Below are 24,365 nucleotides of genomic sequence, written 5' to 3' on the forward strand. Positions count from 1 at the left end.
TCAATAAAATAAATGGTTAACACTGTGACGATTTATAACGTTAAAATGAAACTCGGCGGTTAAATAGAAAAGTGACATTAATCAAAAATAGCTAATTTTGCATTACACGCATTTAGTTTTTACTTTTATTAAAATTATTTTTTCCTTATAATTTTTATATTTACGTGTAAGTGTTATATATCATTATAAAGGTATATCACGCTTCAGCCTGTAATATCCCACTACTGGGCATATGCCTCTGTCCCCATGTAGGAGAAGGATCAGAGCTTAATCCACCACGCTGCTCCAATGCGGGTTGGCGGATATATTCCCTACTATGAGTAACGATCGCTATCAGGTGTACATGATAATAACCGGGACCTACAGCTTAACGTGCTCTCCGAGGCACGGTGATTCGAAATTTCTGTTCGCACTCGGTATATGGGCACATATATTTTCATCGGGGCAAGGACGTAATGACATTTTCTGTTAAAAAAACTGACTTCAGGCGTTCGAAATTAAGAGGTTCAGTTTTAGGACCCCTTCATTACTTAACATATGTTAACGATCTTAAAAACGTTGTAAAAACCTGTGAAATGTATCAATATGCGGATGATACATGTCTTCTGTCGGCCCATCATGATATAAAACAAGCAATTAAAAAAATTCAATATGATTTTGACCAACTTTCAAAATGGTCCCATGATGTTGGCCTAGTAATAAATAGAGAAAAAACAAAAGCCATCTATATAAGCTCAACGCAAAATAGATTCTCTGGGTATATACAAATCACTGCACATAGCCATCAATGTTTTCATAATTCATATACTGGTACCTGCAACTGTAACCACATTGACTTTGTTAAAACTCAGCGTTACCTTGGTATTACTATAGATACTAACCTCAATTGGAAGGAACATATAAACAATGTTTGTAACAAATTACGTGCCCTTTTAGCCAAATTAACCATAATTAAACCCAAAATTCCATTCACATTCACATTCATTAATGTTTTATAAATCTTTAGGTGAATCTATTATATCTTATGGACTAAGCACCTACGGTCTTACATTTAAATCACATCTCGATAGAATCTATCATCTCCAATTACGAATCTTAAAAACAATTGTACCAATATACATAAGAAATAAATACAAAAACAACGCCTTGAAATTATTTAACTGCTGCAAAGTAATGCCAATACACACTAAAATAAAATATACATTATTAATAGAACAATATTTTAATTCAAACATTCAAATAAAAATGAGTCACTATAAACTAACAAGAAATATTACAAATCACACATTAAAAATACCTAGGCATAGTAATTTTTATGGAAAGCGTACGCTTGAATATATTATTCCTTTCTTAATAAATAATCTGCCATCGAATTTAAAAAAAAAAAAATTCAAAAATATAACTATAAAAACATATTTAAAAAATTCTTTTTAGACCAACTTAAAGAAGGAGATTAACATGACCGCATTTATTATTTTTATTATGATTATTACTTTTTTTTAACCACTTAATGTTATTTTTTGTTTCTCTCCAATTATATTCACATTTATAATAATCTATATTTGTATAGCTTTATATCATATTTTTATGTTAGTATATAATATCGTATGTACTTTAGTATTATTACTTTAGAAACACAGTGCACTGTTAAACTATTCATTGTTTTTGCTGCACTGTTTATCACATAAATTGTATCTTTTTTTTCTTCTGTAAATAAATAAATAAATAAATAAATAAATAAATGAATAAATAAAATAAATAAATGTCGAAAAACGTTCAGTTGATCGTATTAAACATTAACTTTTTTTATCGATTTTAATGATTTAATATTTACATTATGTATGTGTTTTATTTCATACATAAACATTAGAGTTTAAGTTCTAAAAATATTTCGTAATTTTATGGTTCATTCTCATTATGATGGAAAATGAAGTTTAATATTAAATAAATAAATTTTCAAAATATGAAGTGATACGCAAAATCGTAACGCACACATGAAAAAATCAAGAGACACGTGATTTAGCAGCAGATGTTGGTTTTGTAGAAGAATTGATTATCAATTTGCGCGCTCCTATTGCTGGTGAAGGTGGTAATAATACGAGAGCATCTGTGGCATCTCCCCTCTGAGATAAGTGGCAACAGTTGAGCTCAACCAACCAGTAATAAAGCGATTAATATTAGTTATACGAAAGATAGACCGTTTCGGACAAAGGTTACGAATTAAATTTTCTGTCTTCTAAACTTTGACAATTAAAAGATATAGTAACTTTAGTTGGAATTAATGAAAAATGACTTTTCATAAAATTTTAAAGTATTCGTTTTTAATATAATAGTTATTTATTGCTGGTGATTTTCTCAATCAATTGTGGATTAAGAGAGGATTTTGTGCATGCGTGGACTTATAATGGCTTACAATCAAGTATATCTAGAGGGGACATCGATGGACGAGTATTAAAATATTTTTGTTTACGATTTTTCTTCAAATCCAATTTGTTTACAAACAATCCTTGTTAAAGTACTACTCTAAGGACACTTTTATATTTAAGTAAATAAATGTAATTAATCACAAAGTAATAAAATTGTTGATCGTTTCAGTGCGTAAATATCATATGGATGTGCCTATGTAACTTTTTTTTCATTTTAAAATTGTTTATTTAGAAAAACTAAAAAGGTTATAAACATTATATCAAGATATATTAGAGCTAAACAATAAACATAAATGCAGGTGAAAATGTGTGGAATGTCAATTATATTTTGTTATCTTTTAGTAGCAAAATTGTCAATTAAAACTGTACATTAAACCACCTTGAATGAACACATTCTTTTGCAGTAATAAGTATATGTACTAGAGTAAATATCGATTTATTATTATGCAAGAACTCGTTAAAATCCCATGAGTCAATATTGATATAGCAGAAAAATGAGTTTGTGACGGTAGATCCCTTGAGAGAACTGTCAGGCGTCATTCAGTGCGATCATTCGTTGCTTTTAATCTAAAAGCAATTTTGTGTTGCCACAGCGCACCTCCGCTATAGGGAAATATTCTCATTTTTATTCAATCAATCATCGTTAAGAGTTACACTTTCATTAAGTGAACCAATCGTTGACACTCGTTCTGGCGCAGTAACGCGCGTAGTCATCAAAACACTGACGTTCGTGGTTTCCATTACCGATCAGTGCATATATTTGTATTAATGTAAATATTTGTGTCTGGCCTATTTGTATGCCCTTATGGGTCTTCCCACCACGTCTAGGAGTACACATTTCTGAAAACGATCGTTGCATGTTGAAAGAAAATTATCCGCTTAGCCGCAGTAAAAATGTGGTTGAATAAACTCCGACCCTTGACCTTTATATATCTACATGGAAGAAGAAGCCTTTGCCCAACTGTAGGAGATTACAAGCTGATTTTACTTAGCTCAGGTTAATCTAAAGCGTTAGACTCATTTAGTCTTTGATTTATTTTAAGTAAATTGAATACGTAAACAATAGGAAGGGAATGCAGTTGCAACATGGTTAATACTGTAAGAAGGCAAGCGTTAAAATATAAAGTATTAAACTTTGAAAATAAAAACGCGGAGGTAAGTAAAAACTAGTGAATTAAATTTGCATAGAAATTCGCGAAGCGAAATACGTAACGGTCCATGCGCAACTATTACGTTGCAGATGCACTAGATTACTTTTAGAGCAGTAATTTCCTTCGGGAATCGAACAAACGGGTTACGCATTCAAAACATTATCTAAATAGCTTTAAAATATAGCTAGATCTTTTAAGTACATATTTATTATATCTTATATCTATCGCGGCGATTTGCCTTTTGGCGCGAACTTGTGGAGGCCTATGTCCAGCAGTGGACTGCAATAGGCTGAAATGATGATTATATCTTATTCATTTGTTTTTTAACCGACTTCAAAAAAAGGAGGAGGTTACTCAATTCGACCGTACATATATATATATTTTTATGTATGTTCGGGGATAACTCCGTCTTTTATGAACCGATTTTGATTATTCTTTTTTTGTTGGAAAGAAGATATCTCTAGTTTGGTACCATGATAAGGAAACCAGGATCTGATGATGGGATCCCAGAGAAATCTAGGGAAACTCTCGAAAATCCGCATAACTTTAAACTGGGTGTACCGATTTTGATGATTTTTAATTTAATCGAAAGCCGTTGTTTATCATGTAATGTAAATTTTAAATTTTATCGAGACCTTATTACAACTTTTGGAGTAATCTTTGATAATGCGTATTACTTGACTATTTTTTCGTCTACTTACGTTCTATTACTTGTCGATATAATTGAAGTCGATTTTTCTTCGTTTGCCTGCAAACACCATTATTTATTATTAACGAATAAATTTTGCATCTGTATCAAGTTTTTGGTTCAAATTCGGACTGATCCTGTTCTAATTTTTTAAATTTAAAATAGTTTTGGAATAAGTGATGTAAAAAAACCGGAGACATACATACGTAACTGTGGTAAAATCGTATTGCAACTTATGCTTTCATCCGTTCGGTAGTCGGTTTTAAGATAAAAAAGTTATTTACGCAGAAAACATTTATATCAATTAAGATTTTTTTTCTTTTCCATTAAGAAGTCATATCATATTCGTTTTAGATTTACCTATGTAGATAAAGAAGGAAATTAAATACGTTAGTCTGATTGATTTTAATTTTTAAAATTTTCAAACTAATTAAGTACTTAAATCTCTCGACAAGCTTTTATATCATATAAATTGTGTATTGACTTCATATGTTGATATTAAAAGTTTAAAAGGTTTATTTTGTTCTTTTTAGCGCTTTTAAATAAATACTTGTTTTCTTTAAAGTTTTTTTATTTATTTATTCTGATTTATTATTGTCCGTTATGCACGGATTACTAGATCGTTCAATAAGTCCCGAGACTAACCTGGAAATGGCGCATATATTAAAAACTCTTTTGATTTTTAAAAAGTACTGGCTATCAATACAAGAATATGTGTCAAATTTTTAAAAATGGAACAATAAAATTATTGATTTTGAAACATTTAAGTGACGCTACGGTTGTAATTTCGATACAATGGAAAAAAACGAGTTTCGCGTGTTGATAAAACATTGTTTTTTAATGGGAAAAAATACCATTGAAGCACAGCAATGGCTTATAAAATGTTATGTAGGATCAGCTCCCTCTAAAGCAACCATTTGTCGGTGGTATGCCGACTTCAAACGCGGTCGCATGGACACCAATGATGGGGAACGCTCAGGTCGTCCAAATGAAGCAGTGACTCAACAAAATATTAACCAAGTCCTCAAAATCGTATTGGAAGATCGGAAGGTAAAAGTGCGAGAGATAGCCGAAATAGTGAAGATTTCAGCTGGTAGTGTTTTCACTATTTCACATAAAAATTTGGCCATGAAAAAGCTTTTTTCTAAGTGGGTGCCGCGTTTGCTTACAACTAATCAAAAGGAACAACGTATCAATGATTCAGAGCGATATTTGGCGCTGATGAATCATAATAAAAAGGATTTTTACGTCGGTATGTTACAATGGATGAAACCTGGATATACCATTTCACCCCGGAATCCAATCGGCAGGCAGCGGAGTGGAGAGCGGCTGGTGAAAGCCGCCCGAAGCGTCCAAAGACTCAGAAATCGACCGGTAAGGTTATGGCGTCTATATTTTGGGATGCGCATGGAATACTTTTCATCGACTACCTTGAAAAGGGGCAAAATATAAATAGTGACTATGACATGTGCTTATTGGAGCGATTGAAGTACGAAATTGCGGATAAACGGCCTCACATGAACAAAAAGAAAGTGGTGTTTCACCAGGACAACGCGCCTTGTCACAAGTCCGTGAAAACGATGGCCAAAATTAACGAATTGGGCTTCGAATTGCTTCCTCATCCCCCTTATTCGCCAGACTTGGCCCCCAGCGATTACTGGCTGTTTGCAGACCTCAAAAAAATGCTTCAGGGTAAGAAATTTGACTCAAATAGTGAAGTTATCGCAGCAACGGAGGCTTATTTTGAAGCCAAAGACAAATCGTTCTACACACATGGGATAGAAAAGTTAGAAAAGCGTTGGAGGGACTGTATGGCTCTTGGAGGAGACTATGTTGATGAATAAAAATTAATTTTATAAAAAAGACCTTTTTTTAGTACTTAGTCTCGGGACTTATTGAACCACGTGTTATAAGAAATAGCTCTGCGTGTTTAGAAAATTTTAATCATAATTGATATTAAAAACACTTCAACGTTTCAAATATTCGAGAAAACCGATTTAAAACATCTCCGATTTAGAAATGTTAGGAAATAGGTAAGCGGAAATAAAATATTGACAAATAGAATTTATACACGGGAAATCATTCTAAAAATATTTCTACGGCTTTGGCTCGAATATGATTCCAAGATTTGCTTCGTATATTTTAACGCTTGAATGAATAGCATTATTAGAAAAATAGCACACACTCTTAAAACTTGTTTCACTGGATGCTGGTAAATATATCTGATGGATAATCGTATCCCACTGATAAAAAAATTAATGTTAGAAACAAACAGTTATTATTTATACATCAAAAAATCAATTAAACTAGAACCTAATCGGACAAAATGTTCTCATGCCGATAAAATATATCAATATCTTATGTGCGAGATAAATATTATCAACCACTAATGAATCATGCTCTTAGAGAGCTAGTAAATTAATAGTAAATCAAAATAATTAAATCGATAAAGATATCAAAAAACTTTGTTGCTACGTACAAGAGTGTTTTTTTTTTAAGTTTTTTATTTTTATTGTTTATTTATTTTTTACTTTTTAGTTACAGTTTCGCACAGTTTCTATTTGGTATTTTCAGCAAATCGTTTTCTTTGATTTTCATATTGTAGGAGAGCATAAAAAACTTAATTCATCATCTTTACAAGTCTGCCATATTTGATTTAGAGTGACGTTACTTCATATTGTGAGTTATTTTTAGCAAGTTCTTTTCTTAGATACCCATATTGTAAGAGTGCATTAAAAGAGCTATTCCATTATCTTGCGTGTGGATGCCATACTAAATTTAGAATGACGTCACATAATTAAACATGCATTGTCATTTAAACTAAATGAGTATACAAAAATTCAGATCAATCGGTTAAAGATATATGCTTCAAAATTGAGTTGCAAGATTCTACCTTAACAAATAAACATACATACACACATTCTTACATACATTGCAGGTTAAATAAAAGCTTTTAAAATCGAGTGCTTTGTTAAGGTATTATTTAAATATATATAACAACATATGTCATGAATCTTTTTCAAAATCACTATTCAGATGATAGGAAAAGCTAAAAATATTTTGTAGATACTCGTAGTAGTAGCTATCACTGTTACAAATTAATATTAAACGTACAACAAAACAAAATCGTTTTTTGACAAAGAAAAATGCAAATATAAGTAAACAATAATTAATATTTATAGAAATATTAGAATCTGTAGTATAGAGTTTATATGTTGTTAAGACAACTTTAATGCAAGTATAATTTTCAGAGTGAAAATGACATGAATTTGTCAAAAGTAGATTTTGTGGATATGTTACGCTCAAAGATCGAAAACGCTCATTGAGCGGAAAAATAGCTCACAACGCGATGTGGTCACAGTAAAACATCAACACAGCGAAATTCGTGTTATGGCTCTAATGAAAACGCGCACGACGCGTTGTGGCAATCAAAGAAAGACCAAATAGCGAAATTCGTGTCGTGGCTTACATGCTATTCGATCTCAGCGCGTTGTGGCAATGAAGAAAAGCCATGACGCGTATGGAATACTATTTGATTACAACGCACACTACTTTCCAATATAGATCCTACTAGGCCTAGGCTAGAAACGTTTTGGTAGATGTCCTTAAGAAATATTTTTCATTTTATAAAATCACGGCATAACGTGTTTCTCATTAACAAATATATTAAATATATAATTATATAAATTAAAATGAAACGATATTTATTATTTATTGAGATTACTTTATATTTAAAAAAATCAATGTATTAAGTAATAAATCACTGAACAAAAAATTTTCATATCATTTGTAAATTACTCATAATTCACATAAAATGATAAGGGTTTTAATTTTTTCATGACAATTAAAATTCTTTCAAGAAATAAAAATATTTAACACAAATGCTTATTGATCACCAATAATCAACAACAATGTACCTATATTAGAAATAACTATAATTGTGAATAATTGTGTTTGCTCGCAAACGAAAAAAAAACCGACTTCAATTACATCGACGAGTAATACAACGTAGATCGACTAAAAATAGTCAAGTAGCTGCGCGTTATCAAAGATTACTCAAAAAGTAGTTATCAGATCTCAATAAGATTTATATGTGACCACATGACAAACATCAGCTTTCGATTAAATTAAAAATTATTAAAATCGGTACACCCAGTAAAAAGTTATTGCTGATTTTCAAGACGTTCCCTCGATTTCTCTGAGATCCCGTCATCAGATCCTGATTTCCTTATCATGGTACTAAACTAGGGATATCTTCTTTCCAACAAAAAAAGAATTATTAAAATCGGTACACCCAGTAAAAAGTTATTGCGGATTTTCAAGAATTTCCATCAATTTATCTGGGATCCCATCATCAGATCCTGGTTTCCTTATCATGGTACTAAACTTGGGATATTTCCTTTCCAACAAAAAAAAAAGAATTATCAAAGTCGGTACATCCAGTAGAAAGTTATGTGGTATAATACAACGTAGGTCGACGAAAAAAGCGTCAAGTAAAAACGCATTATTAGATATAGCTCGAAAAGTAGTTGTTAGATCTCAAATAAATTTAAATGGGACCAATTGGCACACACCACCTTTCGATTAAAAGAAAATTTGTCGAAATCGCTCCACCCAGTCAAAAGTTTGATGTAACATACATAAAAAAAAAAAAATACAGTCGAATTGAGAACCTCCTCCTTTTTTGGAAGTCGGTTAAAAATAAGTATTTGATTACTATTTATTTTTACATGAACTATTACTGTGGCATTTTGAGTTGCATTTTATATTCTTGGAGCGACACTTGCACTTTTTATCAATACAGTATCTTTTGTAGTGGCACATTATAAACCCTTGCTTACTTCCAGACGCTAACATAGATGCTGAGCGAAGTGTTAACGATGAAGTTGAGGGCAAATCACAAATGTTAATAAAGTTGTTTTCAGAAAGTGTAAATTCATTACGTGCATAAAGTCTATCGAGTGTACCTTCCTTGTTTCCTAACTGGTAGAGGACCTGATGGATTAATGCTCATAACAACACACATAACATTCCTGGGTGCTGCACGTCCTCTATCAACTTCAGGAACTCTAACTAAAACGTTAGTACCAATTTCAACACAGGGAAATTTCAAATTAGACAATGAAACCATTTTGTTTGCCTGTTCCTGCAGACCTAATTTAGCACATTCTCTTTCAACGTTTATGCTATTTTTTCTGAAACAGAGCTTACAAGTTACATTTGCTCCAAATCCTTCGTTCTCATTGCTTTCTCCGCAGATAACGTGTACATATTCATGACAGTCTAAGCACTTGTGAGCTCCTGTATCGTGATATGGTTAACACAATGAATGCTCAGAACGCGTCATGGCTTTTCTTCATTGCCACAACGCGTTGAGATCGAATAGCATGTAAGCCACGACACGAAATTCGCTATTTGGTCTTTCTTTGATTGCCACAACGCATCGTGCGCGTTTTCATTAGAGCCATAACACGAATTTCGCTATGTGGATGTTTTACTGTGACCACATCGCGTTGTGAGCTATTTTTCCGCTCAATGAGCGTTTTCGATCTTTGAGCGTAACAGATACAAAAGGTTGATGGTAACTATTTGTTTTTCTGATTAACTAAAAACAAACAAAGCTTACCTGTTAGGGAGTAAAAAATATATGAACCTATGACACGCCTTATTGGTACTGTTGAAAACTAACATACGTATTTTAATACAAGTAGCGGTTTTCTTTCTAAATATAAAAAAAAACAATACTAAAAGTAGCATGAATACTTTAATTATGAGTCAAATAAATTGAAAGCATAAAGTAACAAAGCTGTAATTACCGAAACTTATTCAAAGTTTAACTCATTATGTTAATTCAATAATTCACTCAATTATATGCTGTGCTACCCTCACGTGTCACGTGTAAATTTTAACATATTATTCTATTCTGAAAAAGTTTTTTTTATAAGACACACATTTCCTACAGGAAAGCATTTATTCGCACATAACTTTCGTCGTTAATTTGGATAGCGGTTCCCTACTTTCTTCTAGAAGTTTCTACATAACTAATTTTATTAGGGGAAAGTTTGCGACGCGTCGACTGGTTTCCTATTTCATCTGATATAAGTTAGACTTTTTCTTATTCTGATTGATCGTGATGCTGGCTGAAGTTTGAATTACGTTTATCCTAAAATGTTATTCTTATATATAAAAATTCTTATGTTACAATGTTAGTAACAATACCTCTCCGAAACGGCTGGACAGATTTTTATGAAATTTTGTGTGTATATCGGTTAGGTCTGAGAATCGGCCAACATTATTTTTCATACCCCTAACTTATAAGGGGGGCGGTATTACGGGGGTTAATGATATATATGGCAAAGCAACGTTTATCTTATGACATACTATTGAAGTTCGTATTCTATTGAAGTTTATATGAGAATAAGGTATTATATGGACATCAATTATTGAATTACGTATATATATATACTAGCTGAGCCCGCGGCTTCGCCCGCGTTGAAATCAGTGTGTCAAAACGTTTTCCCGGTAAACTTCCAGTGAAAATCTCGTCAAAATCGGCTTATCCGTTCCGTAAACCTTCTTCTTGAAGCCCTCTCCCCATTGGTGAAACCGCATGAAAATCCGTTCAGTAGATTTTGAGGGAATCGATCACATACATTTTTGGGGACTTTCTTTTATAATACTCTAACTGTTGCCCGCGACTACGTCCCCGTGAAGCGCGCGTCGCGTCGTACATAATGGAGTTATGATATAGTATTGTAGTGTAAATATGTTTAAAATATACTGCATGCAATTTAGTTTTTAATATGGTTCTAAGTAAATATATGGCACGGAATAGCGTAACGTACGTTTCTCCGTGACTCCGTGGCGACAGGGGTAAATAAAAAAGCATTTTAGTAACGTAAAGGTTAAATATTGTAAAAAAAATTTTTTGTACTACTTATAAGCGATCAATATAAATGTTTATTGAACACATAGGGTTGCAAACGCGGTTATTTTACTTTAAACCGACCCTGCTGTATATGTTTCATACAAACTATCAACCCCAATTAAACCCCCTTAGCGATGGAATATCGCAAAATCCATTCTTAGCGGACGTCTACTAACTATAATCTACCTCGCTGCCAAATTTCATCTTTTTCCATCCTGGATGGATGGACCATCCAGCGATTTTTGAGTTCTCGTGATGAGTGAGTCAGTGATCTTTCTCTTTTATATATAAAGATTACGATGCATTATTTGGACACCTCCTCACCATCTATAGAGCATACATTTTAAATTTCAAGTCTCTTACTTTAAAAACATAGGACTTTCATACAAACTTCCAACCCCCGTTTTATCCCTTCAAATCCGTAAAATCCGTTCGTAGCGGATGTCTACGTCTTATAAGGAACCTACCTGCCACATTTCAAGTTTATAGCTGTTATAGTTTCGGAGATTTTGTGATGAGTGAGTCAACCTACCATCCCCCGTTTAAACCCCAAAAGGTAGTTGATTTCTAAAGATACATTATTTGGACACCTTTTTATCATCTATTGAGCATACATTACCCCCTTAGGGGTCGAGTTTCATAAAATCCATTCTTAGCAGATGTTTTCGCCTTATAAGAAACCTACCTGTCAAATTTTAAGTTTGAAGCTGTTATAGTTTCGGAGATTTCGTGATGAGTGAGTCAACCTACCATCCCCCGTTTTAACTCCAAAAGGGAATTGATTTCTAAAGATACATTATTTAGACACCTTCTCACCATCTATAGAGCATACATTTTTAGCTTCAAGTCTCTTCTTTCAAAAACATAGGACTTTCATACAAACTTCCAACCCCCGTTTTATCCCCTTAGGGGTAGAGTTTTGTAAAATCCGTTCTTAGCGGATGTCTACGTCCTATAAGAAACCTACCTGTCAATCATTACAGCCTATACAGTCCACTGCTGGACACAGGCCTCCACAAGTTCTGTTCTTATTCTGTTCTATTCTATTCTGTTCTATTCTGTTCTGTTCTATTCTGTTCTATTCTGTTCTATGCTGTTCTATTCTGTTCTATTCTGTTCTGTTCTATTCTGTTCTGTACTATTCTGTTCTGTACTATTCTGTTCTGTTCTATTCTGTTCTATTCTGTTCTGTTCTGTTCTTATTCTGTTCTATTCTGTTCTATTCTGTTCTGTTCTATTCTGTTCTATTCTGTTCTATTCTTTTCTATTCTTTTCTATTCTATTCTATTCTGTTTTATTCTTTTCTATTCTATTCTCTTCTATTCTGTTCTGTTCTTATTCTGTTCTATTCTGTTCTGTTCTATTCTGTTCCCTTCTATTCTGTTCTATTCTGTCCTATTCTGTTCTATTCTGTTCTATTCTGTTCTATTCTGTTCTATTCTGTTCTATTCTGTTCTATTATGTTCTATTCTGTTCTATTCTGTTCTATTCTGTTCTATTCTATTCTGTTCTGTTCTTATTCTGTTCTATTCTATTCTGTTCTGTTCTATTCAATTTTTTTCTTTATTCTGTTTAGTTTCTAAAACATAGGACTTTCATACAAACTACCAACCCCTGTTTTACCCCCTTAGGAATTGCGTTTTGTAAAATCCATTCTTAGGGATGTTTAAGCCTTATAAGGAGCCTACCTGCCAAATTTCAAGCTTGTAGGTGTTATAGTTTCGGAGATTTCGTGATGACTAAGTCAACTTACCACCCCCCGTTGCAACCCCAAAATGGATTTATTTTCTAAAGATACATTATTTGGACATCTTCTCACCATCTATAGAGCATACATTTTAAATTTCAAGTCTCTTACTTCAAATCATAGGATTTTCATACAAACTTCCAACCACCGTTTTATCTCCTTAGGGGTCGAATTTCGTAAAATCCGTTCTTAGCGAATGTCTACGATTTATAAGGAGCCTACCTGCCAAATTTCAAGTTTATAGTTGTTATATTTTCGGAGATTTCATGATGAGTGAGTCAACCTACCATCCCCCGTTTTAACCCTAAAAGGGAGTTGATTTCTAAAGATACATTATTTAGGCACCTTCTCACCATCTATAGAGCATACATTTTAAATTTCAAGTCTCTTACTTCAAAAACATAGGATTTTCATACAAACTTCCGACCCCCGTTTCACCCCCTTAGGGGTCGAGTTTCGTAAAATCCATTCTTAAAGGATGTCGTTACGTCTTATAAGGAGCCTACCTGCCAAATTTTAAGTTTGTAGATGTTATAGTTTTGGAGATTTCGTGATGAGTGACCTTTCGCTTTTATATAATGTATAGATAGATAGATGATTATGATAATATTTTCATAAAAATATCTCCATATGTAACAAGTTCGTAAGTGAAACTCCCCGAGTAGAAATATTTTCGTCTTCCTTAGAAGGACCGGACCAAGCATTCCTGATCAGCACTATATAAGGCATGTAACGCAGATGATTGGTCTGGACCTGATCAGGATGAGATGAGATTTCCTGATCGGGTCCAGATCAGGAAATCTCATCTCATCCTGATCAGCTGATTCGGTCCGGTCCTTTTAAAAAACACGAATGTATATTCTTGAAAAAATTGTTTAACAAAAAAAAAGCGAATTGATATTATAAATATGTTACTTAACATAATTATTATGATATATATTTCCGTTTATTTTTAACCGACTTCCAAAAAAGGAGGAGGTTCTCAATTCGACTGTATTTATTTAAATGTATGTTACTTCAGAACTTTTGACCGGGTGGACCGATTTCGACAAATTTTCTTTTAATCGAAAGGTGGTGCGTGTCGTTTGGTCCCATTTAAATTTATTTGAGATCTAACAACAAATTTTTCGAGTTATATCTAATAATGCGTTTTTACTTGACGCTTTTTTCGTCGATCTACGTTGTATTATACCGCATTTCTACTGGATGTACCGATTTTGATAATTCCTTTATTTGTTGGAAAGAGGATATCTCTAGTTTGGTAACATGATAAGGAAACTAGGATCTGATGATGGGATACCAGAGAAATCGAGGGAAACTCTCGAAAATCCAATAACTAAATAACTTTCTATTGGATGTACCGATTTTGATGATTTTCAATTTAATCGTAAGCCGATGTTTATCATGTAAGTAATCTCTGATAATGCGTATTTACTTGACTATTTTTTCGTCTACCTACGTTGTATTACTTGTCGATATAATTAAAGTCAGTTTTTCTTCGTTTGCCTGCAAACACAATTATTTCCTAAAATTATGTACTTAATATGCGACAAAAACAGCCTAAATTCAAAACAGAGATACAGAGTACACACAAACTTATAAAAACACGGTTAACTCATCAAAACTTACCCCTTACAGTAAGTCTAATATTATGAATTGCTTTGAACTCGTAAGTAAATGTAGATGAAGTTTGAACGGTCCTTTAAAACTTTGTCTATCATAAAGTTGCAAGGTTTCACAGTAAGGTTACGCAATGGTTCAGTGCAAGGAGAACAGCTACACAGATGCTGAATATTGATATAGTTCTTTAATCGCTCTGTAGAACTGACCGATTAAAAGTCCGTTGAGAGTTTAAAGGATAATTGTAATTTATTGTTATTTATTAAGATAGATGATTAACTTAGGATTCGTTCTTTCAGAGCTGTTTAAAGTAATAGCAGACTCTTGGAACTTCGTGCTGTTTTTTTTTTCGTAAACATTTTTTTTTAAATATTTCTTTATAGAACCTTGTCAAAAGTTCGAAAGTTATGCGTGTACAAACGTGCATACATTTTGGCATATGTGTATGGTTTAGCATTTTAAAAAAAACTTAAACATAAACATGTTTAAACAATTTATATATTTGTATACAATCGACAACGCTTATAATTTACAGTACAGTTTTTAGTTTAAATCACAAACCCATGCCATAAAACACAATACTACACACTTTACAACTTTACTACAAACTTTAGGAAATAAACGAAATGGGTATTTTAATTGACAGTTTTTTTTTTACATATTTTTATATTTTTATTTTTTATTCAGGACTCAACCTATTTCAAGAAAAACTAAAACTAAAATCGGAGCCTTTGTTATGTTATAGATTAAATATAATCAGAAACAGATATAAAACTACTATAATACTATCTCCATGCAAATAATACATTCCTCCATGTAAACATTCAATCCAAACATTCAACTAATTAGACTAAGATAGCACAGGTTGAAACCTGAGTTGTTTTTTGTTGCTATTTTTTATTATTGTATGTATTGCTAAATTTTATAAAAGATAATAAGAAGAAAAAAAACTATATATTTTTTAATCATTTCAGCCTATTAGGACAGCCCATATTTTGGACATAGGCCTCCACAAGTTCGCGCCAAAATGGCGCGAACTCGTGTGTTGGCCATGGTCATTACGCTGGGCAGGCGGGTTGGTGGGCTGGCTTTGTCGCACCTAAGACGCTGCTGCCCATCTTCGGCCTGTGTATTTCAAAGTCAGCAGTTGGATGGTTATCCCGCCATCAGACAGCTTTATAAGATTCAAGATGGTATTGGAACCTTGTTATCCCTTAGTGGCCTCTTACGACACCCACGAAGGAAGAGAGTTGGTGGCTTTATTCTTTAACGCCGTAGCCACACGGATTACATTTTTTAATATCATATCAAAAATCTACAGTTCCAGCAGGGAGCGAAGTCGGAAATGCAGGTTCGATCCCCGCTGGAACGGTCGTTTTTTTATATGATATTAAAAAATATAAGCAAGTTAATTGATATTCTGTAATCGTGGGTTTTCTTTATTTTTTGTTTGTTGTAAATAACATAATTTAAATTAATTTATCTTAGGTTACAAAAGAAATTTAATAAGATTTAACAAGATTTCTCCTAAAGGTTTTAATACATGTACTGAATATTATATTTTGTTTGTAACCATGCCATGATGACTAAATTAAAATATAAGTTTTAACTTATTCTGAACAATAAAGATAAAAACTAATAAATAAAATTCATTAGGTATAATAAATATTTATTTTAATAATATTTAACGCACTTTTGCAAGCACTTGTTTTATTTGTAAACAACTTTAATAAAAGTTAAAATTGGGCTGGATATATTTATTATCTGTAAAATAAAAATAAAATCTTTAGCTTTATAGAAATAGCGTAACTTAATTTAATGACTATATTTTATATGTTTCACGTGATCCACCATATCTGTGTACTGCCTTATTATTTTTATCTTCACTGTGAAAAATTGACTTCAAACAGAGGAAATTTTATTCTGGATTCGGAACGGTCATTTATCTGACGTTGTATGAGAAATTCTCCTTTCTCATAAAAGCTTTGCTTCAGCTTTTAATAGATGATAACGTTGTATAAAATACCATATATATAGATGGTAGAATTATGTATTTGAATGGAAAATTTAAGAAAATATGTAATTATTAATGTCTTTATTTACACTACATAAATTAGAGATATTGGCTTAATTAGACTTCAATCTAACAAAGCATTGGAGTAGCAGTCACTGCTATGGCTTTAGCACTGGCGGAAAAAAGTTCGATTTTCGGTCAATACAAACGTTTGTATAAGCCATATAGATATTGCTCATGGCCTGAGTGTTTGTCTTTGTATTATGTGTATTTTCAGACCCCGATATAGGAGTTTTTGTTACAAGACTTTTCTCACTCAATTAGACGATTTGTTTATTCTCACTCGGGGTGATATCTATTGTCAAATGATTATAAAATTTGCTTTATAGCTTACAACTTCCTTTAAATAAGTTTATATAGACATATTATTGCAATTTCTATATATATTCTAATTAGCCTGTTGGCGCAGTTTGTAGTGACCCCGCCTTCTGCTCCGGGGGTTGTGGGTTCGATTCCCACCCCAAGTCTGGGTGTAATATATATATATTAATTCATATATTTATACGTGTATTATTTATAAGTATATTTATCGAAAAAAAAATTGTGTAGTTATACCAGTCGGCTGTCACCTATAACACAAGCATTAAGTTGCTTACTTTAGGAACAGACGTCCGTATGTGTATTGTGTAGATATTTATTTATTTATTATTTATTTATTTTTCAACGAAATCAGATTAAAGATTACTATACCAAGCAGGGAAAAGCATTTTCGCGTAAAATAAAAATAATGTACATTGCCTTCTCTATTAATTAAAATAATAAGGGATACTACAGTAAATTTATGATTTTGAAATTTATTCCTATTTAAATACTACGATTGAAATAATCTAGTATTTTTTAAATGTATTTTACCTATTATTCTAAAATTTAACGTAACCTTGACTTTTTATAGAATCTTTCCTTACTGGAATAAATGTAATAAATATTACGGTTACGCGAAACAATTCCTTTATTAAAAAACAATAAAAGTCTTTATAATAATATTCTCGACAAAACAAACCGGCGAAATTTTTATGAGTGACATTATTGTTTTCTTACTTGTAAAAATACATCTAAGCTTAATAGCTTATTTTCTCAACAATTTTACTTATAAAAATTGAATTTACTTAGAAGTACTGTTTTTCATTTATTTTTGTCTGTGACAGTAACAATTTAGATATTCTTGTTAGGGTCAACATTTTCAGCTTTTGCTGTTTTATATTAACATTTTAACACTTATTTAAGGAACATCGACTGCGGTACATATATAGAGATGTATGATATTGTTTTACAATTCAGCCTGTAACATCCCACTGCTGGGCATAGGTTCCTTTCTTCATGTAGGAGAAGGTTACCTAATTTTAAGGATATTGCTGACTCATAGTCTTTTTCATAGTCTACAGTTAGTGGTAGAAGTGTTTGCAAGAAGTTTCTATATTACCTAGTTCGGCTCTATATTATCTATGATATTTTTAATAATGAATTAAATTGAATTAAAACGGAATTAGGATTAGAATTTAATCTGCCACGTTTTTTCTTTACTCTAAAATTGTCTACCAGTCTGGTTTATAAGCACGCAATAGATGTATTTTCCGAGGCACATTGGAGTGATTTACAATTATTTTTATGTAAATGCAACTTTGCAAGTGAGTGGGAATCGAACTCACGCCCTTAGGCGGTTGTGGAAATTTTGCCAACACAACGGTAAAATGAACATAAACAAGCTCAGTTCTAAAGTGGAACTTGATTGACTTATTAATATACAGGATGGGTGACAAAACATTTTTCTTTATACACCAGAGTAACGCATATCATTAATTATTAATAAGAACTAAATAAATTTCACTTCTGTAAATTAATAAATAAACACACAAAGGTTCCGAAAAGAAGTGAACATTATTTAATGTTCGCTCCTTTTAGTTTAGCTTTTACTCGCAAACGAAAAAAAAAACACTGTCTTCAACTACATTGACAAGTAACACAACGTAGATCGATGAAAAAAATTTCAAGTAAATACGCGTTACAAATATTACTCAAAAGTACTCATCAAATCTCAATCAAATTTAAATGGGACCGCAAGATATACACCAGTATTCGATTAATAAAGAATCATCAAAATCAGTCTATCCAGTAAAAAGTTCTAAGCTAACACATAAAAGATGTACAGTCAAATTAAGAACCTCCTCCTTTTTTGAACTCGGTTAAAAATCTTAATAAAACTTATGACTTCATTAAAAGTAAAGTAACATAAAAATATCAACTATAAATAAGACTTTTTTTACTTTCTTTATTTGTAGCTTAATAACTGGTATAAGAGTACAATAATTGTTATTTATTATTCATAAAAAGCAGTGCTTTTGATGTTAGTTTACTTTATTCTCGAAAAGTAGCGATATCATAAAAGCCTTGAAAACTTAGTGGTCAAAACGAATTACCTATTAATCAATAAAAGTTTTCTTTACAAGTGGGTTTTGAAAGTACTTCAAATCATCACTTTGCAAATTATGTATAAGTACTTAGTTAAATAATTATAGTTAAAGTGAAGTGAAGTACCAAGTCGGAATTTGTCGGAAACTTTACTGAAATGAACCGTATAAGAAACTTAACAGTTTCTACTTTATAAATCATCAAAACATTACTTAAGTCTTTTAAATACAGTCTCATAATAATCTAAACGAGAGCCAACGTAATAAAGTCAGACATCTTTGTCATCTATATTAATATAGTAACACGAACTCTATGAAAAAAATATACAAGATGCTCGACATAAAGGTACAATATGAGACAGGTAACTTTGAATGGTATTTGGCAGACCGTTAGACGCTTACGGCGTTTACCCATAATTAGAGGGTTGGAGTAACCCTTAGAGGGGAAATTGTTTTCCTGCCTAAAGGCTTGGCCCATATTATCTGCTTTTCCATTCCATTAGCAATGTTGGCGCAATCGAGCTTAAGAAGATTATACTTTTCGCTTTTAGTGCAGTGTTGTTGTATGGGTCATACACAAATTGGATTTGCGCCACAGACTTGAAATATAAATGTAGTTGTAGGATTAACTTTGTTTCAGCTGTTGCTCTTTTTTACTTCTGAAAACTTTATATTTCTCTGTGTTCTTGTTTGTATTAGAACACATTTGCGTTGGATTTAAGTTATTTTATTTTTATTTTTGTTTAATCAAATATAGTAACAATACCGAGAGATTTATTGAAGCTCATACCGAGAACGAATTCCTAGAAATCATTTTTAGTTATAAAAATAACAGGCTGGCCGGAATTATTTATCTTTTTCATATTAAAGTCTCCGCCAATTCATACCAATTAAAAAAAAATGTAAACTCTGGAGTTTTATGTTTATGGAAGGTTTTAATGACGCCAACTACACTCGGAAACAAGGCATTATTTTTTATTTCAGTATAAATATAAACGATGGTTGGAGTAATTTTATTATTTGATTCTGATTTTAATTAAAATTTTCTTGTTAGATTTTAATGTCTTTGAGACATAAATATTTGTTCTTCAAACCAAAATACGATGTTAATGTTTATTACCAATACGTCCATTTTTTAAATTCTATTCTTTTTCACATACTGATCTGAATACCTGGTGACGTCATCGAAGAAAATATTTTTAATCTGTGTATTACACAAGTAGAAAAAAAAAACATAAAAAAGATGCGATAATAACCGTATCCATTCATGCATACATCCATCAGCCTTTAGTAGTCCACTGCTGGATACTCCATCTGCACCTACGCCATCTGAATCCAGCGGCTTCCTGTTGTTTTCTTTAAGTCACTAGTCCACCTAGTTGTAAGGCAGCCTGTGCTCCTTTTGCCGAGACGTGGTTGCCATTCCAGGATCTTTTTTCCCTATTCGTTGTCGGTTCTTCTAGCAATATTACTTTCTCATAGTCCACATACGCAATACAGAGCGGTAGATTATACTCCTCGGTCTTGCATACAATTCGTCGCAGCGTATGGATGTGGATCATGGTTCCTGTAAAACTGAATGCTGTTTTGATTAGTGGGACGCTTCTTCTTTATCCTTTTAGTGTTCTATGTAGGTACTTAGGTAACTTCGGATTTATCTAGCTTCAAAATTGTAAAGCATTGTTATTTAAGACCGCTAACATCAAAACTAACTAAAGCATACTTTCTTTATTTTAAAACAATAACAATGTACTTATTAAAAAAGAATAAAAGAAAAAATTATACTAGTATTATATTGGTATTATTATTAAAATTAAAATAATCTTAGAAAACTTGCTTGAAATAGGTTTTAAAAGAAGGTTGTTTTATTTAATTAATCCTTAGTATTTTATATAGTTGTGTTTGCCCATAAACGAAAAAAAAGCAACTTCAATTACATCGACAAGTAATGCAACGTAGCTCGATGAAAAATTGTCAACTAAATACACATTATTAGATATAACTCGAAAAGTACTTGTTAGATCTCAATTAAATTTAAAGTACCTGGGTGACCGAGCTCTGCTCGGTATTTTTAGTATATCGTGAAGGATTAGTAGTAGGATGAAGTCTTTTTTAACCGACTTCAAAAAAGGAGGAGGTTACTCAATTTGGCTGAAGGAAACTCAATATATATATATATATATATATATATATATATATCGCACCTTCGGTCCAACAAAGTCACAATTCAGGAGACTTTTTAACCGACTTCTAAAAAAGGAGGAGGTTCTCAATTCGACTGTATTTTTTTTATGTATGTTACATCAGAACTTTTCACCGGGTAGACCGATTTCGACAATTTTTTTTAATCGAAAGGTGGTGTGTGTTATTTGGTCCCATTTAAATTTATTTGAGATCTAACAATTACTTTTCGAGTTATATCTAATAATGCGTTTTTACTTGACACTTTTTTCGTCGACCTACGTTGTATTATACCACATAACTTTCTACTGGATGTACCGATTTTGATAATTCTTTTTTTGTTGAAAAGCGGATATCCCTAGTTTGGTACCATGATAAGGAAAACAGGATCTGATGATGGGATCCCAGAGAATTCGAGGGAAACTCTCGAAAATCCGCAATAACTTTTTACTGGGAGTACCGATTTTAATAATTTTCAATTTAATCGAAAGCTGATGTTTATCATATGGTCACATATAAATTTTATCGAGATCTGATAACTACTTTTTGAGTAATCTTTGATAACGCGTAGTTACTTGACTATTTTTTCGTCGATCTACGTTGTATTTACTCGTCGATGTAATTGAAGTCGGTTTTTTTTCGTTTGCGAGCCAACACAATTATTTTGTTATGTCTTTTATTAGAACTTTTTGATAATTTAATATAAGATTTTTAAACTATAGCAAAGATAGTAAACTATTAATTTTATAACGATTTCAAACCTACTATAAATAGTAATCCAGATATGAGGAAGTAACAGCGAAAAAAAATTAGAAGTCCTCTCCTGTAAAATTAAGAAATGAGCTGTTTTGACTTTTGTTGCACCGAAGGTGCGATATATATATCACTATCACTACATAGTATAAAACCAAGTCGCTTTCTCTGTCCCTATGTCCCTATGTACGCTTAAATCTTTAAAACTACGCAACGGATTTTAATGCCGTTTTTTTAATAGATAGAGTGATTGAAGAGGGAGGTTTATATGTATAATAACATCCATTAAATAGTGGAGAAATACTGTCATTTTTGAGGTTTCTAATGTGATGTGATTGTTGATTTAATATAGATCTATATGGCCCTTTACAGCATATAATTTAAATGAATATTTTTGAAGATATTATAGATTTAAAAATTGCGGTACGTAGCGTTTGCGGCAGTTCCGGCCGGCTTTTACTCAAAAGTTAACGCGTGCGGGCCACGGGCAGTAATGAATAAATCAAAACTACTGGATCGATTTTAGTCATTTTTTCAGTGAATGACATAGGCTATAATTATATTTTATACCCGTGCGAAGCCGGAGCGGGTCGCTAGTATATATATATTTAATGTATGTTCGGGGATAACTTCGTCGTTTATGAAAATATTTTGATAATTCTTTTTTTGGTGGAAAGGAGATATCCCTGATGTGGTAGCATGATAAGGAAATCAGGATCTAATAATGGGATCCTAATAATCGAGGGAAACTCTCGAAAATCCGCATAACTTTACATTAACTACATAATACTTAACATACTACTGAGTGTACTGATTTTGATGATTTTTAACTTAATCGAAAGCCGATGTTTATCATGTGGTCATATTTCTTTGAGATCTGATTACAACTTTTGGAGTAATCTTTGATAATGCGTATTTCTTGACTATTTTTTCGTGTACCTACATTGTATTACTTGTCGATGTAATTGAAGTCTATTTTTTTTCGTTTGCCTGCAAACACAATTATTAATAATGAATTAACGCAAAATAAAAATAAAAAATAACGATAAATTAAAAATTGATATAAAATACACAATTACAAAATTGAGAGTAATTGCTTCTCAAAACTGATAGGCGCTCCAACAAATCGTGTTTGTTTTGAAAATCATATTTAAATACGAATTATAAATTTATAAAATATGAATAAAAAAAATTTACCGACAATAATAAAAAATATAAATAAATATAAAAAATCAAAAATAAAAAATAATTAAGAAATAATAATGATAAAATATGAATAATATTTTTCGATTTTACCTACATAATAATAAAAAATAAAAACAGCCTATTTAAATAAAAAATAACGAGTTCAATTAGAAAAAGAAAAAGAAAAAATAATTAATCTGGGACATGGGGATTTGAACCATGATCTTCTCGGTTGATCCCGACCGGCCGATTTCCCACCGAGCTATTGTAACTAAATTGACAAATGCGAAATTTACCTTCGTATTCTAACGATATTTTTTTCACTCCCTAAAAACAGGGATAAAACGACATTTTCTGAAAATGAATCCTAGCTAGATAGATTTATCTCCCCCGAAACCCCATATATACTAAATTTTATGAAAATCGTTGGAGCCGTTTCCGACATCCAGTTTCTATATATATATATATATATATATATATATATATATACAAGAATTGCTCGTTTAATAGTATAAGATGGGACTTAAATTTAAATGGGGGATGGATGAATGGATGAAATGAGAACCTTCTCCTTTTTGGAAGTCGGTTAAAAATACGCATTATTTAAATTTACTTTGTGCTCATTATCTATTAGTATTTGTATTAAATAGGAAGTGATTAATCCAAAATAAATTCAAACAAACGATTAAGCAACGTTGCAGTTTTTCCACCCTTTCTTAAAACGTTTCCCTTTTCTTAATGTTATTCTTTACAGTAAGGAGAAGCGATTTATTAAAGTGAGGAGGAAAGCACATTGCTTGTTCATTGCCCTCCATAATAAAATCCTAAAAGATTCATGAAACGCAAAAAATATGATCATGTTAACCGAACAATACCAACAGCTTTATTGTTAAGAAAACAAAAATTCATGTTTTGTTTTAATAGTAATTGTACACATATATTTTAAAATTCTTCTCAAAGTTTATTCACATGTAAAATACCATATAGGTACTAGTTTTGTTTCTATCTATTCAAAGTTAGTTGCGCTTTGTCACATTTCTATTTCTGGAAAGAATTTTAATTCCTTAACATTCCATAAAGAAGTAGTTTCTAAACCTTTTGCCATTTATAATGACATTCCTCACTGTAGAGAAATAGACTATTGTAACTGCTCTAAAAATAAGCGTGATGTTTACTACAATGTGCGTCCCGTTTCCGAAGTCAGTCA

The sequence above is a fragment of the Melitaea cinxia genome, chromosome 16, assembly GCF_905220565.1.
Source record: "Melitaea cinxia chromosome 16, ilMelCinx1.1, whole genome shotgun sequence".
Taxonomy (NCBI): domain Eukaryota; kingdom Metazoa; phylum Arthropoda; class Insecta; order Lepidoptera; family Nymphalidae; genus Melitaea; species Melitaea cinxia.